Below are 18738 nucleotides of genomic sequence, written 5' to 3' on the forward strand. Positions count from 1 at the left end.
CTTGAAATTCACCTGGAGAAAAACAGGAAATGTGAGGAATGCCCCTTCTTATTTGCCACCAGAAAAACAGATAGGAGAAAAACCCACCCTTGATTTCCATTTCTTTATTTACGCTGTTAGCAGACTGCAGCAACACACTGCACACCGCCGGCATTTATTACACTGAGAAATTCTGGAGGAGCTGGTCAGGCTGGGAATGCTGAAGAGAAAACCGGAGCTAGGGTAAACTCTCCCCACGTAGTCCCTAAGACTCAAAAGCAAATGGGGCATGCCCACGGCGTTTACCACCCAGCCTTCTTCCTTCCTACACTCCCTAGAGATGGCCACCCTCCTCCCTCCTCCTGCTGGCTGATTCTGTACTTCACCAAGCTGAAGAGTTGTGTTCAGGCGCTAGACACGGAAACGGTTACAAGGAGATCTAAAAGCATTACTTTTTTCTCTTGTTCCTTGTTAAAAATACTTTAAGCTTTAGCTATAATAAGATACATTAAGAGAATGCATTGCAAAGTTTAAATCCTTAATAACCTTAATATTTGGCCTCACCCACTCTGCTAAGCTTTTCCACAGGACCACGGCCACCCTGAGTGTGCAGGACACACCGCTCAGGAAATGAATCAGGGTTGTGTATCGAATTAAATTATTTATAGGTTGGTATATATTTGCCCTACAAGTTGTGCAGAGAACAGGACAGACAACTACAGGAAGAGTGTGATGGGCATGTGGTTAAGACAGTTGAACGTCACACAGGAACGCTCAGTTCTGCCTCTGCTTTCACCATCAGCTTCTGTGAATGAGGAGCGAGTCAGACCGAGCACCTTGGCAGATGGCCACTAACCTTGCCTTGCTCATTTTCTGGGCATCCAAACAGAAACACCTTGGGCCTTTTGCATAAAAATGCAAGGCAGCTGATTATAATGGAAGCTTTGGCTCTTGAGGGAGAAATGGAGCTGGAGGCTCAAGGTTAAAAGGCAGGAGTACCCAATTAATAACATTGACTTTACTACTGACTGAACGAGTGGCCTGTTTTTTGCCTTGGTCAGACAGGACGATGGTGTGTTCTGGGAATACATAAAAAATTCATCAAATATTGTGAAGCTCTTAGATACCATCGTAATAAGCCTATAAGGGAAAAAATGAAGGTATTTATTATTCTCTATGCATAGAGAAAGTTTTGGATCTTTTAATCCGTTAATTATTCTATATTGTTACACTCTTGCTTTAAAACATCTATGCAATATATGAATACTAATGTGTACAGAGATGGAACATATCCACTTCCCCCCTTCAAACTCTATTTTTAATGTGATTTTGCAAAGTCCTTTCCAGCTTCAATCAGGGCTATTTAACTTCAGCACTTGGTGAAACTGCCACATCGTCATACGGAACAGGACAAAGAACAGCACTCAGTGTAAACAAAAGAAATTCTCTGGTTCACAAAAATAAAATATCCTCACTCTCAGCTATATAGTATGGCATGTAACCACAGCCACAGAAACAGAAAAGCAACAGGAGAGCTAGTAAAAGTTAATGCCGTTTCCTACTTATTTTATTGGTCTACACCACAGTGTACCATCATATTGAAAGCTTCTAGTAATAGCAGGCTACTGAGAAAATAGCATATTGGAAAATAAAATAAAATAGATGTACTTTGTGTCCAACAAATAAAACCCAAATCTACCAACATCTTTAAAAATGACTTGAATAGAGTTCCAAAAGTAACTCTGACTTCAGAATCTGAGTTAAGAGAAATACCACAGTGATTGAAAATGCAGATGATGATTTCCTCCATTTTAGGTAGGAAGCCACTAAATGTAAAATTACAACACAATAATCACAGCAATCATGAGTTTTTAACACATGACAACAGAAATATATTAACGATGTCTGACAACATCCCAGGCACACGGTGTCTGAATGCTATTAAAGTAAATGTGCCTGAGACTCAAAGACAAAACCGTTTGGTAGGATAACTTTCATGAATTAGAAGCAAATAGACAGTGGAATAAAATAGAAATTTAGGTTCAGGCCTACAATCAGATCTTCAGAGTAGAAACTTGCAGTCATCCAGAGTCCCATTAAGTCAGTCAGGCCCCATGGCTAACGAGGTCCTTTTGAACAAATCCAGGAGCAGGATTTAGGGCCTAAATATGTAAACAGAAAAAGGATGAAATCAGGTACCATAGTGCACAACACTAATTAAAGAGACACAAAACAAGTCCCAGAAAAATAATCTGAGTGTCCAGACTATTACAAGATTTACATTTTTACCACAAAATGCTGCAGCTACAGGAAAGGCTACAGTGATATCTTACATCAAGAGGTTTACACAGCATTAATTGATCACAGCATATTCCCCTTCAGGCAAACATGAGTACCTGCAGTGCATTTGCTCACCTCCTGCATGCTGCTGCTTTTTCATATTTCTGTATAAATCATTATTAGAAATAACAGAGTAGTCTAAAATCAATAAAGGTGATATTTTTATCTTCAACTCTTTTTTATCTTCAACTCTTTATTTCCAGACACGTAGATTTTTAGCCTTTTAGTAACATGGAGGCAAAAACTAAAATGAGATGACCTTACCACATTTTCAAACACTGTAAAACTGGCAGAAAGTATTATTTCTATAAAAACAGTCACGTTATACCCTTCTGAATGTTGTGAGAAGTTCTAGCTTGGCAGTGTGTTAGATGAAGTCACTTTTTACGCAGACGTTTCTCCCTAACATACTAATAAAAGTTCACGGTAGCGTACACCCAGTGCCATACACAAGTGCCAATGAGAAAATATATTGGCTCAAAAATTGTCTGATTCGCAAGGAGGTTTAATACAATAGGAACGTGCAACAGCAGCAGGGAGGGCACTATAGGTACATCAGGTTTACGCAGAGCCAAGGGCTACACCATGGAGTATCGTGTCATCTGAACTTCAGCAGCAGCACTCATCCTCCATCCATGCCAGGAAGGGGTCCATGCATTCTACTGCACCTTGCACCTTCACTGGTACTGCTTCCTTCAGGCAGCGAGATCAAAGACAGCACAAGGTTGTCCAGGAGGATGATGCTGCCCTTCCCTTTACTATAGTAGAGCTCTGTCTTCAGAGATCGGCCTGTAACCAGACAAATCAATACAAACACACTTTCTGTCAAAATAAAACAGAAGTTCAGAAGAATGAACTATCCCTGATTACTTCCTCTACTTGATGGTTTAAGATGCAGCAAGATCCTTTGTATGAAATAAATTGATAAGTTTAAAAACTATTTCAAGATAAATGGGAGCAGGAACATCTGAAATCCATTGAAAGAGATGTTGATTTGTCTATAGCAGTGATGGAGAGCTACGGACTCAAATTGTTACTATTTCTAGATGGGAAAAAAAATACTGTATACAAAGTTTTCTGTTCACTATGCATATGGACATTAAGATGCCCTTTTTGCCAAGATGTGACACTGACGTTACTTAGACCACTTACAAAGGGGAAACTCAAAGATATTGAAGACAGATGTGATCTCCAAACTTTGTGGGAGAAGGTAATGTTTTTGTCTTCTTAGTGTTGGTGTTAGCTCACGAGAGATATCAAACCCTGTATTTCTATTTTAATGTTGAATTCCCACTGGGATAACACACGCGTGGTTTTCCTTTTCAAAGAGTTACATTTCTGATGAAAGGCAATTTCTAAATTTTTCTTCCTAAGCACACTACAAGCTTCAATATTTTAATCTGGATGCCAAACTACCGGACACCTAAGATGATCTTTCTTCTTCCATTAACAGTTTACATTTCCACACCTGGTAGAAATGTATCTATTGTAAAAACAGCAAGAAAGAAAATAAAAAAGCCTTTTTTTTTCATTTATTTATGCCTCACTGATACTAAAGTCGCCTCACCTCTGGTTTAAGCGAGAAAAAGCTAGACACAATGTTAGTTCACATCTGGTTGCTACCGTGCCTATATGACCATACATCAGTGAAAAATTAGCCAAGAGCAGACGTTATTTCCTCTGCCCTTTCTCTGGCCACCCTTCTCAACCTGTGAATTCTGGGACATGCCGAAGAGGACAGGAAAGGATGACTACAGCTGGTATGGGAGCTGGATATGAAAGCCTCAAGCAAACCAAAAGCTTCTTCCTCCTAGGGAGAATACTTGCATCATCAGGCATGACCAGAACAAGGAACTGAACCAATTAATTATGTTACTGAAGTACCATGGAGTATAGTTATTAGAAAACTTGTCTTAATTTAATTGTAAAGAAATTACTGTACCGGGTGTTCATTGTTACTATAAACCAAATAAAGAGATCAGTGCCTTCTCAGCAAATGCAAAACACACCCTTTTATGCTATCCACTGTGACATAAATCAAACTTGACAACTAATGTCCAGTCCTTGGTGGCAGGTGGGGAAATATTCTAAGCAATATTACTTGGAAAGCAAACATAGGAGTGAAGAACTCCAAATAATAAATAATATGGTTATACTTGAGAACAGAGCTTTAACGTTTTCATATGAATGGCTTAATTGCTGGTAACACATGCAAAGCTGCACGACTACACCACCACCCTGCCTATTGCTCAGACACATCACTCTAGCATCACCTTAGATCCAAAATTTGCTCCAAATCCTAAGATTCATATTCATAATTTGCAGATACTTTCAGTGCAACATTTCCAAGCTGGTATTTTTCTTAATTCTTTCAATCAGCTGAAGCATTCAATCAGGTCACCATCATCATCGCATTTTGATTCAGCAACATTTTTCTCTCTGCTTTTGAGAAACGCAGCCTGATCTCACTTGCATTCATTTGGAAAACTGCTACAAAGACTCTTTTCCCACCTGATCACTTGGAGAACATGTCACTGTCTCCACAGCTCTCACTGACTTCTCCTCTACTATCTGTTCCTTCACTTCCAAGGCCCTTCCTTGCCTATCACCACTGCACCTATTGTTCCTAAATCATCATCAGGAAGTCAGCTGTGGTAACTTCTCATTCAAAGCTAGGCTATTTTTCATGAAATGTAAAACTGAAAAGACCATATGAAAGGTTGGAGATGGTTCTTGCACCTCTTCCCTTCATGTCTCCCACCTGTCAGTCAGTGTCAGGAGTCCAGCTTCCAGCTCCTCTCTCACTTGCATGTTATATTTTCAAACAAACCTTTTACACCTTTTCTTGTTTTACACCTTATGCTTTAGGGGAAACTCCCTTAAATATTTGTAAACATCCTCCTATGCGCTAAATGGAGAGACGTTCCTGTTGAGAGAAATTTTGACGAAGGAACTCCTATTAAATTATTCCAAACCGTCCTCTGAAGGAGTCTCTGGATAAGCTGTGGAAGTGGCCTACGGAGATGTGTTTTTTGACTCAATTACAGGAACTGGATGCCTTAAGTATGGGTGATCCCTCTCAGCTCCCAATGTTTCTCTTATCTGTGCACATTTTCTCTTTTCAACCGTATTGTATTTCCATTGCAAACATTTAGGAGTGCAGGTAATATTTTCGGTCCATGTTTGCCTGGTGCCAAGCATCAGAGGAACTTCAGTCCCCAAATAGCACTGTTTTACACTAATGCAAAAACAGTCTTACAATGCTATACAATATTTTATTAAACAGTACCTGATTGTGTAATTGTCAGAGAATTATGAAAATACACCAGGTAGCAGACACACAGCTGTGCATCAACTTTAACTTTGTTATATTCTAGACTCCTTAATGCTATGACAAAGAGCTGGAATGTGTTTGTGGCTGGCCCCAGCTGGTATTCTCTGCAGTCTGAATGATGGGCAAATCCTCAAGACAATTCAACACAGTGAAAGAGAAGGGAGAATAAGAGTAATGGGAAGACATATGTGGATCTGGGATGCATACAGAACTTTTGGCAGAGAAAGCAGGGTGGGGGAAGCAGACCACGGAAACCCTTGACATATGTGTGACAAATGTCTGAAACAATCAATGATAAAATGTAGGACTGGTAAGGTAAAAGTAAGAAACATAATGAAGCCCTTCATATATGCAAAATGTTCACGCATCACAACAGACACTTTTCTCTGTTAAACTTATGGAACTTTAAATATACTCTATTAAAGAGGAGATTTCAGTAACATGAAGAAGGTCCCTAAAGCCCTAAATAAGGAAGTAAAATCCCAAGATACATCTTACATTCTCATAAAATCTCAGAGTCTCTGAATGCATCCTAATTGCTGGGAAAAAGATAATAAAACATTATGAAGAAACAATGAGCTTCAAGAAGTTATTTGAATCAAATAGGAGTCTCACACAAATTTGGAAATCTAATCCTACTATAAACAATAAGCAAAAGTCATACCAGGCATCATGCACAAAAGAAATAGAATAGAACAACTACTACTGCTTATGATCTGGTTCTTGCTCTGGATCTATTCATCCGGATAACAGAAATAAGTTGTTTCAAAGCCCTAAGTAAGAGAAGAATTCATCCTGAAGCAAACAAACAAAGAAACAAGACACTGACAGTCACAGATGAAAACTTGATGAGAATAAACATGGCAAAATACTGAACTAATTTATTAATTTCATTATAATAAATTTCATTAAAGGCAAAGATTTAACTGCAAAGTGTCTCAAAAGAATGGATTTGGTCCTACTGAGTACCATGGCATAAAATATGCAGTTATTTAGGTTACTTTGAACCATGGAAAACTGTTATAATCTAACTAAAATGAATCAGTGGGCCCCAAAAATTCCAAATCAAGTTTAAATAATGATAGATATCGAATGCATACTAAAATAAATCTGTGTTTCATGAGGTTTCAAATTAAAGGTGCAGCTGTAGGGAACTTAGTGTAACAAAACTCTGGTTTAGGCAAAGGAAAGTTAACAGTTACCTGCAAAACCTTGGGATAAGTTGTTGCTACCCACTGACATTAATTCTCCCATAGATTTAATTCACTCACACCCTTATGCTCTCTCTATTCAAAAGGTCCAAGCCCTATCTGTCCAAATCGTCTGGTCAGGATAATTTCTCTGCAAAACAGAGGACAAGTCTTACCTTGCCTTCCATAAATCTTAGGCCATATTGCTGCCCATTGTCTGTTTTTCCTCGTTTGGAATGTAGGTCTGACACACATGCCTGCAGTCTTTTCTCCTGTTTGGCTAGCAGGAGAAAGAATGGTTTATGGGATATACTACAACCTTGCTGCCTTTCTCCTGCTGTTAGGATGCAAAGTCTTCTGCCGGCAAGTCATCTGCGCTGGGGCACACAGATACTGCTGGGAATGGTGTCCTGGAAACATGTCCTTCCTTATCAGTGCAAGCCATTTTTTTAACCCTTTGTTTTGCTCTTTCACCTTACGCTGACACAGGCATTTTCATCCATCCTGCATTTATCTCAATCTTAATACTTCTGTCACAGCTCTGCATAGTTTTACGCTAGTTAAACCGATCTGATGCAGACCACTGCGGAACGGACACGTTCCATACTGCTACCTCCACCTTCCTTTGCCACATGCACCTCTATTCTCCTTGAAACAACAGCAGCAGCCATCACTAGCGAGCACGCTCAGGGAGCAAAACCACGAAAAAAAATCATCTTTTTATTGGTCAGACTAGGATATAGCAGATACAAGACATAGTTTCATGAGCTGGATCACTGGGGCAGAAGAATGCCATCATCGGGTGCAAGGGAGGTGGTGGGACTGCCTCTCTTTAATGGAAATCATTCATTAGATCAGTTATGCTGTAATGGGAAAGAACATCAGATGCCTTGGCCTCAGGAAGGAACTAGGGCACCACTTCAGCAGTTTTGTGAAAATCTCTGCCTAGCCTGCTGCTGCACTCAAAATAAAAATAATAAAACAGGCCGCTTAAGCAACGGGAGAGAATTAGAAGAAAGGCAGTGTAATAAGATTATAAAAATCAATGCTGTGACCTTAGCAGAAAAACCACATGTGGTAGAGGTCACCCCTTTACCAAAAGGACACTTAAGAAATAGAAAGAGTTTAAATAGGAACAACAACAAGCATTGAAAATATCACGTGAAGAGAAACTGGCAAGTTTAAAAACAAGACTGTTATAGGTGGACATAAAAAATAATAAATGTTCCAGAGAAGTCTGATCAGACATTTCTATCCTTGCTAGCTTAGAACACAAGAAAAAAATACTGAGAAACATCTGAATTGTAGAAAATTCAAAACTGATCAGAAGTTTTTCACATCAAATGTAATTTATTCGTATTGATTATCAAGGAAATTCAGTCATTAATGTAGATACAACGCTACTATCAACAGTGGTATAGATCAAACCAGTTACTACACAAATCAGGAAAAAAACTTCTTTGGAATTAGAATTATAGAATAGTTTGGGTTGGAAGGGACCTTAAAGATTACCTAGTTCCAACCTCCCTTGCCATGGGCAGGGACACATCCCACTAGATCAGGCTGCCCAAGGCCCCATCCAACCTGGTCTTGAACTAACATCAGCTGAAGCGCTGGTATATATTTACTAGCAATCAAGGAAGTTGTATTATGGTTTAAGCCCGTGTGATAATTCTTATGTAAAAATATCAATTAAAAAAAAAAAAGGAATAGCAACCTGATTTCACCATTGAACTCTAATTCACAATCTCATGCTAACTTTTCCTACAGTTTGCATTAAGTGCTGCTAATAGCTCATTACCAACAGTATAGTCACAGCTAGAAAATTCTGAAACAACTGCAGGCTGGACACATTAAGCTCTTATGTAAGCAAAAAAGGCAAATACATGAGAAATTAAAATCAGTATAATTATAAACTCATTTTCTCCACCACCGCAGGTTCAACTTAAAATGTCTTTTTCTTGATTTCAAATCACAGCCAGTTCATTAGAAGTTTCTCTACTTTTCAGAGGCCTTAAAGTAACATTTTTCCCCTTAGCAAAATAATTTAAAAAAAAAAAAAGAAAAAGCACTGTTTCTAACAAGGATTCCAATCACAAATCTTGCACTCACAAAGCGACTACTTATTGATCACTCACAAACAATAGAGCTAGAAATACCTTAAGCACTAATTCCTCAGTAAGCCACCACTACACTACCTGGTTATCTCGATTACATCATTCAGTTTTAGTTTGAAATGCATATTGTCACAGCACATAGTAGAAAACACATTACCCCACTACATTAGTCATTACAAAGGCATAGAGAAAATTGTAATTCTTTCTCAGAAAGTCTTAATTTTATTGATAGACAAAACACAACAGGACAAAAATGAAAGAGAGCATAAGGATGGGGCTTCATGCAGTCCGTTTGAGTTTTTCCCACTGTGGCTGGGAAGGTAAAGACAATATAATAACGTCTGAGGGTGGAAGATAGTGGGGGAACAGAAAGGAGAGGCTGGCAGCACTGCCAAAGCAAGGATGCGACTTTATGGTTTAGCAAGTGGCTGGGTCAGCTAAACAGGGCAGAAATAAACGGCTGAAGCATCACGCAGTACAATAGAGGGGACAAATGAAGACTCAAAAGGTCAATAACATAAGACAGCACAAAGAACCAGAATGATTGCCTGGGAACTCTTTCTCAGAGAGAGACAGAATGCAGTTGGTACCAGGATGAGAGAAACCAAGAAATTGAAGTAATTACATAAACTTTGTACAGTGACACTTGAATGTCAGCAAGAGTACTAGTTTTCTTAGAGAAAGGAATTTCAGCTGATGTACAGTTATAGGTCTGAGGAGATCTTACTGTCTGCCATGACAGAAAAGCTGGCTGGCATAAAAGCCAACAGGTTGCAGAAAGGCAGTATACAATTTCTTTCATCTGTGTTCTGAAAGCAGCAGACCCTTCACCACCAGGAAATCAGAACACCAAATTTACTCCCCTTGTGTTTAACTTGCTCTGTTTTGCAGATGACACAGGCTGTGTGAATTTGTGAGTAGAAGAATTGTTGCTTGCCAAATTACCCCTTAGTTTATAGCTTTTGCCTGTGATCATTTTAATAACACACTCCATCAACAAATATTGACCACTTTGTAAAGTAAAAGGAACATTTTTTAAGTTTCTAAAGCTATTTCATCATATGCTAGAAATATGCACTGAATGTACATAACTTCAAATACACTTGACGGCATATTTAACTGCAAAGTTGTCACACATCTTTTTTTCTTTAAGGAAAACATGGGCAGCCACAATAAAACAAACTCTTCGGGAAAAGGCATAAACTGACTCCTTCTGGATGTGAAGGAATTTATTGTTAAAAGACGTTTCTTTGCTTATTCCAATAGTATGAAAGCTATTTATTTGGTAATAATTTTTTTTGACTAAATGTTCATTTCTGAACTTCTTGTTGAAGATTAATGTACAGTTTAAGAGAGCCATTACTTTGTGACAGGCACTGTAGAAGCCATGTGTCAGATAATATATCAGCTTCCACTCCACTTTAATTCTAATGTAATGATCAGAAGTCTTTAATTCTTAACATCTTATTTTAAATATTAAACTGCAAAGAGTTCATCAGGATACACAGTAGTTGCTGCAAGAGTAGAACACCTGTCTTGTAGCATGAATATCCTGTAGGCATTAAGTGGAAGATATTTTATTATTAGCCAAAGTATATTTTTGAACTTGAACATTTGCTACAATCCACTGTATATCCATTAAAGGAAGATCTAAGTTTACCCCATATATGCACAAAGAAAATCTACACTAACAAAGCAATAAACCTACTTCAACCCACAAGGTAAACTTTCAGATTGTACTCATCATATGGTCTGTATGTTGTGCAAATTATTTTCCTGAAACGAGCAAAATTATTCTTGCCATTTTCAGTGCTTTCATCTGTATTTACACATCTTTTCCCAAGGTACACAGAAGTTCTAAGCAGGACCATGCCTCCATCCTGGCATATGGCACAGCTTTACAGACAAAGACATATCCCCAGCACCGAACACTCATAGGAACGTTGAATCACTAGCTTGGAAAAGACTTTTGAGATGATCAAGCCCAACTGTACCTGTCACTACTAAACCATACCCCTAAGCACTTCACCTCCCCATCTTTTAAATACCTCCAGGGATGGTGACTCAACGACCTCCCGGGGCAGCCTGTGCCAGCACCCGGTAACTCTTTCAGTGAAGAGATTTCTCCTGATGTCTAATCTGAATCTTCCCTGGTGCAGCTTGAGGCCATTCCCTCTCGCCCTATCACCTATCTCACAGCATGCTCTCCTCTATGTTAGAAAAATCACAGAATCACAGAATGGTTTGGGTTGGAAGGGATCTTAAAGATCACGCAGCTCCAGCTCCCCTGCCAGGGGCAGGGACACCTCCCACTCGCTCAGGTTGCTCAAAAACGTTCCACATCACCAAAATGCTAGCAGACATATCACACCGATACAAGGGCACCCCAACGCCAGACTGTTTGTTGATAGTGATACTGAAAATTCAAGCAAATAAAACTTTCTAAGACTAGTTTTGGAATTCTAGAAAGCGAGCAGCCTTTACCGGGCCTGGGCAATGCAAGGGAGCGATCTCCATCAGTCGTGGGCAATGAGAGAAAGGCTCTTGCAGAATATATTTCCCACTTACATGACTGGATAAATTCTCCCAGAAATCTTACGTGTATTCTACTGCTTTCTGTGGTCTAATTTTAACGTTATGAAACTTCACAGCAGTCAAAAATCTTGTTGATTTGGAGCTGGCTCCAGCTCTCTGCCTGACCTTGGCTTTAAGAGAGAAAATACTGCCAACAGAGGTGGTTACGGAAGAGACACTTGTTCAGCACAGATCACGCTTTGCTCAAGGCGTTATCATCGTCAAAGAATGAGCAGTGTTGGGAAAACATCCTTGTAAAGAAAACCTGGTGTCAGAGGGACACTGTGTGACTTTAAAAAAACCCACAACTGCTTAGATGAAACTTAACTGTACTTTAGCTTAGATCAAAATAGCCCTCATATTGTATCAATAGCGCAGTTCCAGCACGACTCTGGGTCTACACTGCTCGCAGCTGAACAGGAGAGGACAGAGGGTGGGACCGATGGGCAGTGGGCGGAGCCAACGGGCTGTGGGCCGGGCCCTTGGGCAGCTGGAAGGGCCCATGGGCAGCAGGCAGCAGTGGGCGGGGCCAATGAGCAATGGGCAGCAGTGGGCGGGGACAATGGGCAACGGGCAGCAGTGGGCGGAGCCAGTGGGCAGCAGGCAGGGCCAATGGGCAGCGGCAGGCAGAGCCAATAGGGAGTGGGCGGAGCCAATGGGCAGCAGGCAGAAGTGGGCGGGGAAGTGGGCGGAGCCAGCGGGCAGCAGGCAGGGCCAATAGGCAGCGGGCGGAGCCAATGGGCAGAGCTCCGCGCCCCCCGCCCCGGCAGCCCCATCCCCGCTCCGCCGCGCTGCTGAGGCCCGGGGCGCAGCTCCCGAGGGCTGCCGAGGACTCTTTACTGGCGCCGGCCCGAGGCAAAGTCTGACCCGCGGCCGGCCGAGCGCCCAGCGCAGCCCCGGGGAGGGAGCGGGGTTGCAGCACCGCACACCGAACCGGCCATGGCTCACCGGAGACCCTGCTTGGATCCTCAAACCTCAGCCGCTAAACACCACCGAGGGCTGAGCATCTTCATCGCGAAAGAAAGGGAAAAACGCTTGGAAGCAGGTGGGAAAGAGGGAGCGGATCTAAAGGCGTGCGGGCGGTGCTGGGGAGCTTCAGGATTCCAACATCTCTCCTGGCAGATGAAAGAAGGACCTTGACAAGCCAAACTCTGAAACAGAAAACTGCAGGAGGAACAGCCTGGCGAGGCAGCTCCTGCACCTGCACAGGTAGAATATAGCTCCTTCCTCCCCTTGTCTCTACGTCAGTACCGCCTGAAGATGAAACAGTAGTATAAAAATATAGTAGATATTTTTATGCCTTTTTGTACTCTTTGAGGGAGCGATCCTTACATGATCTGGGATGACTTGCTCTGGGGTGCTAGACTGAGAAACAGGATTGGAATGGCTACTTTTACTGCGTCCCAGGGTTGCCTAGGGAAATTGTGATCAATTTTATTACTAGTTACACATAGTTTTCATATTCTTGCAGCCCAAACTGGACAAGGAATGGAAGGACCAGTGGAAGTAGAGTTAGGTGAGCATTGACAATCTCATCTTGAAAAGGAATAGGGACATAGAAAGATTCACATCCAGTGTACAGCCATGAGATAATAAAAAGCAAAAAATGTATGGGGAGACCACTCAAATATGAACATCTGTTCACTTTGGCATAAACTCCACCACTACGTATTATGCATGGTAGAACACAACTGTTATTTAAAAGCCAAAGTACCTGACACACGATGCTCTATTTATCTGTCACAGCATTCTAACTTGCTCATCTCCAAACAACAGGCCTATTATCCAGAGAACAAAAGTTCTGGAGCTATGTACATGTGATCCGTGGGGACTGTGGTGGGTTGCTGGCTGGGGTTAAACCATGACACCTTGGCTGGACGTCCTTTGCCCATCACACCCCCCTCCTCAGCTGGACAGGAGGAGAAAAATATGACAAAAGGCTTGTAGGTCAAGATAAGGACAGGGAGATCGCTCAGTAATTACTGCCACGGGCAAAACAGACTTTACTTGGGGAAAGTAATTTAATTTATTGCAAATAAAAATCAGAGTAGGGTAATGAGAAATAAACCCAAATCTTAAAACAACTTCCCCCTGCTACTATAGTTAACATTACTATATAGCACATAGAAAGGAATAAAATCCTAAAGATTTGAAATAGTATTGGAAAAATTTTCCTTCACTTGTCAGAACCCTCCCTCTCATATTGCTGCTGTGCGTGCACATCTGTCTCCGTATTACAGATACTAAAGAAATATTGAATTGGAACCCCAGGCCAGTAGACCTGCTTCTTGCAGCATTCCAATATGAATCTTCTGCTAGATGTGATAATTTGTGTGACATGCTGGCAATAGGTAAATCTGGTTTGTCTTTGATGTTCTTATTAAAAAAAAGGAAAAATTAGATTGGTAAGAAAGCTAAAATTCAAGGAGATGATCAGAGGCCAACTTGTTCACTCTAATTAGTGTTTTCACAATATGGAGAACATTAGATCTATATTATCAACTTCCCAAGTAAAAGCATTTCTGAATCTGTCTAAATCATTACAGTAATACCCAGGTGGCAGTGCAAAGTAGATGCTTCTGTAGTCTCTCATCAAACAGTCCAGAAATCAATACATGGAAACTGTACCACTTCATAAATATTTGCTGTATCTCAGTTCCAGCTTAGGCTCACAGACAGATGTAGCCTACAAACTCAGCATATCAATGGTGTGAAGAAGAGCAATCAGACATGGTAAAATGCTGCTTTTTAAAAGAAAGCATGTTAAGTAATTGATAGCACATGTCCAATGTGCACAAAACTTCTCAAGTTTTCAAATGGATATGAGCATCTTTCACATTTTTATATGTAATGGCATCAGGTTTCACTGTGGGCTGCAATATTGAGGCCATGCCTTAAGGCTGGCATGTTCATTTAATAGATGAGTCATTCACAGTGGAAACAACATAACAGAAACATCCACAAACTAATGAATTGTGAAAGAACTGTAACATTTTCCCCCTCAGGCTTCCACCTACTAAAGTGTCACAAATGAAGTTAATATCACAAAAATGATTTGGCAAAAGAGGAATTAAACAGTAAATGACAGTCAACTCTTTTACAAGTCAATCACTTGTTTTAAATGTTTTTATTTGAAGCAATACCAGTCAGGATAGTCACCTCAACAGAAAGACACTCCAGCCTTGATTTTTATAATTACTGCAGCTACAGATAAGATACCTCTGCGACATGGAAACTGCAAACTAGTTTTTTCTTGATTGATATCATCCTTCAGAATTTGAGGGGTTTTAAAACTAAGAAGAGCTCAGCCCTTCCTTTTTTTTTTTTCCCTCCTGAAAGCTGGTTTGAAATATAAACAGATCAGATAAATAGCCAAACACTTGTCATGTAGTGAATCAGAGAGAAAGACTAGCCTGGCAAAAAATAAGTTGTGAGCAGCCTAACTTCCTGATCCCAAATGGCTACAATAGCCTACGGAATCACAGCGGTTTAAAAATCTACTTATAAATATATCTAAGCAGCTATCTGAGCTTATGTTCCTATACTTAACATGCATACTTGTCCAGTGCAGCTAGAGGAACCTAGTATGCCCTATATTACAGTTGCTGATTTGTGTTTTGTATTTTGGCAGTGGAATGAGTGCATAGCACTTTTAGGGCTAGATTTTATCTCCCACACACCTAGAAAGTAAAAATGCAAAGCTGAGTGTTGCAGAAAGGGATATTAAATAGAAGTCACAATTAGTCACTTCCATACCAATCTAATGTCAAATGAAGAGACTGCTTACATTAATATTTTCAGGTCTAACGTGTACACTTACACCAGGAGTAACTGTATAAGTACACTTACACTTTGGAGTCTGGCCACAGACCTCTCAGGAATTTATCTACCAGGCATTCTCCATAGTTCCTCTCCCAATGTCTTAGCGAGGATCCTGTTGTAATTAATGCTGCCTTAGGTAACTGTTAAGTCATGGCATGACTGTACTGGGGAACTGAGTGTAGTGCAACTGGATTCTGTCAGTCAGGCTGGTAGTCCTTTCCCCCAGGATAAACTACAGTTTTGCTACTCTAATCAGGAGCCCATAGGGTGTACCTGTGTTAGCACAACACATCTGAGCTCCTCATCTTTGCCTCACAACGGAGTGAAGGGCTCTAACAGGCATACAGTGGACTGAACAGTGCTACCACTCTGAGACATTAACCACAAACTCTCTCATAGACACTGTCCATCCAATTAATGCCTCATCTGCTTATGAATCAGTTCCTGAGCCGCCACAGCTCTTAGCATGGCATGAGAAAATGAAGAGGTGTGTCAAAATCCTAATTTCACTGGAAGCAGCAGGCTGCTGGAACAGCTACCTCAGCTATGAAATTAGTTCATCAAAAGAACACTCAGTCTCTCTGCTGCTCTTTACTACACAGCATATACATACACAGTACCTCAAAATACCTTTAAGAAGAAGCTTTAAAAACTGCCAGCTGTTATCAGAACAGTTCCAAAGCAATACCAACCACCAGTGGGATTCAAAGAGCAGAAAGAAGAAACAAAGGCACAAATTCTTTGTGGGTTTCAAGGTATCAGTATATACATTGATAAGAATATAATTGGTTTTGGTGAAAACGAGAATTTTTGCATAAGGAATCACTGCCCTAAGCTATTTCAAAGACTAAATTAAAAGGAACCACTTCTACTATACTGTACAGTAAAACTTCTTTCATGCAAGTGTTTCTACTTGCATTTGCTAGTTGTGTACATTATTTAAATACTGTGAAACTTCCAACAAAGTAGAACCAGTACAGTGACTTAGCATGCTGTCACTATAGGGTTTTTTAACCTACACAAGGATTAAAACTTTCCAGCTATGATTAATTTGTCAATAATTACATAACTGTTTCCTGTTTCCTGCAAAGTTGGATACAATACCTGGTAGAACAGTTACATGTGTAGTGATGAAATATGCCACCAGAAGTTAGTTATGACATTCTCTGAGTATACTCTGAGTGCAAAAAAACCCTTTTGTTCTTAAATGACAGAACAAAAATATTCCATTCTAAATATTCAGAGAAGCAAGCTCACACACAGTGAGACATAAAGGGCCACTAAGTATTTCTCTAAAATAACTCACTTTTCTAAAAAGATACCTTAACTGTTTTTATATGCAAGAAGTCACTGCTAAGTTGCACAGTGTTTCAAAATTTAAAATCCTGCACAGTATAGAGCAATCTTCCTTCTTTTCACATTTTGGAAGAAATTTTCATTAAACAATTAGACAAATTTTCAGAGAAATACACAGACACATTTTACTGAGAACTGTCGCGTACCGTTTAATAAATTACATGTAAATTCTTACCAGAATACCACTGCTCTTGAAGATGCCATATCTGTTGTTATCCTTAAGGTGTCCATTCATATCCATCTTTAGTACCCTTCTTGCTTTGTACTCAAGCTTCAGAATGGATTTCGGAGAAGCAACCCGCATCTACCTAAGTGGTTTCTAGAAAGCAAATTTAAAAGCTGTAAAGTGTAGAAAACAAACCAACAATTTGCAGAGCACTGCAAGTGCAATGCAAACATAGTCAAAATTTATTCCGAAATGTTCATCATATTATGCTGACTGTAACAGAAACACAGTTATAGCATTTTACTTTTTAATCACTAGTTCACCTGTAGAAAAACTGCAAGAGATAAGTTCCTCTTATCCTGTTACATCTCATATACCTCATCTCATTAAGGGCAGTAATTTTACTAAAGATGATTTGCTATTAAAAAGGATAAAGGAATATTATTCTTAATTGTATTTAAGGTCTTCCAAGGACTAATGAAAATTGAAGTTCCATTGTGCTAGACAGTACATAAACACAGAACAGTAAAAGGTCCTGGATTATATAAAAACCAACAGTCTAAACAGATAAGACAGCATGGGGGAAAAGTTCACAAACGGTCTCATTGTAGTAAATGTAACAGTGGTTCTATTTTGTGAGATAGAGAGTAAGGAGGGCAGAATTAGGAGGGGGAAGCGTATGAAGTAAGAAGGACTGAAGCAACAGTAGAGAGGTAGAATGGATAGAAAGAGAGTGGAACAAACAGTCAATGAGCATAGTATAGAGAACAGCTAATTAAAGCTAGTGAATGTTCCCTAAATGATCAAAAGCTTACTGAGCTTTTGGCTCTTTCTGTTCCTGCTAGTTACTCTCTGACTAGGTCCTTTCTTTACTGCTCCCGGGCTTAAAGCAGAAGGGTTATAGTGATTTTCAGACTTCTCCCCATCACAACACCCTCCCCATCAAGATCTCTCCCTCGCCTGTTTTTAAAGTGAGGTAGCTTTAAAACAGGAATCATCTGAATATGCTCAACATTATCTTTATAGAATGAGCATACGCAGAACATCCTTATTTGCGAGTGATTTGAGTTCTGACATTCTGATTTCAACTTTCTTAATTCTCTCTTAGGTAACATGTACTGGATAAGATTGATTTACACAGTAGAAAAGTCAGGCAAGACAGTGATCCATAAAACAGCAACTGAAAGTTTGGTCAGAGTTTTTAAAACTTCGTGTTCCATACTAAATAACAGAGAGTTAAGCTGAGATTTAGGGGGGGAGACAGCTGCTCTCAAGACTCTGGTCTGTGCAGCCACATGGATATATTGTAACCGTTCACAGCAAACTCTACTTGCTCTGATATTAACTGAATAGATTAGGCTTATATTGGAAGAGAAAATGCATTTTTATTGTCAAAACACTCCTTTTTTATGTCCTCTAGCAGAAACAGAGATCAGTCTGTGTAAAGGGCAAGTTTACCCACAAAGGCAAATTAAATCCATGAAATTGAAGTGGTGTAACTTTTATGAAGCTCTGTGGATGAGGGCAAATAAACCAGAATGAAGTTGGTTTCTTCTGGTGTAAGGTCTCCAATACAAATAGTTTATACAGGCATAGCAACTGCAATATAATTAAAAACAATTTCTGGAATTGAGCCAGCACTCTGAGAATGTTTCCTTCTCTGAGGAAATAAGCTACCAATATATACAGTTTTATACTGATAAATATTCAGTGAATACTGAATAAATACTGAAAATATAAAGCTCTGTTCACACTACGGGGAAAGATAGCTGTTACATTAACTATACCAGTACAGATAAAGAGACAAAACATCTGATAGAGAACTTAAGTGTCTCAGATATTGTCCATTTACCTATTGCA

The 18738-nt window shown here is 39.9% G+C and overlaps 1 long non-coding RNA gene across 4 annotated transcripts in view; it reads right to left on the bottom strand.

Annotated features, from left to right (window-relative positions):
- LOC128851005 (uncharacterized) overlaps nt 1-18738 on the bottom strand; it is a 46279-nt gene that overhangs the window by 9035 nt on the left and 18506 nt on the right. For 3 of the 4 annotated variants that reach the window (XR_008448287.1, XR_008448289.1, XR_008448286.1), the window contains 3 exons: nt 16888-17031; nt 2988-3108; nt 2032-2141 (listed from right to left, as the gene is read on the bottom strand). This is a non-coding gene — a long non-coding RNA (uncharacterized LOC128851005). The remainder of the gene's footprint in view (nt 1-2031; nt 2142-2987; nt 3109-16887; nt 17032-18738) is intronic. The other variant, XR_008448288.1, reaches the window with a different exon arrangement.

Source organism: Cuculus canorus, chromosome 1 (genome assembly GCF_017976375.1).
Source record: "Cuculus canorus isolate bCucCan1 chromosome 1, bCucCan1.pri, whole genome shotgun sequence".
NCBI classification, from domain to species: Eukaryota; Metazoa; Chordata; class Aves; order Cuculiformes; family Cuculidae; genus Cuculus; species Cuculus canorus.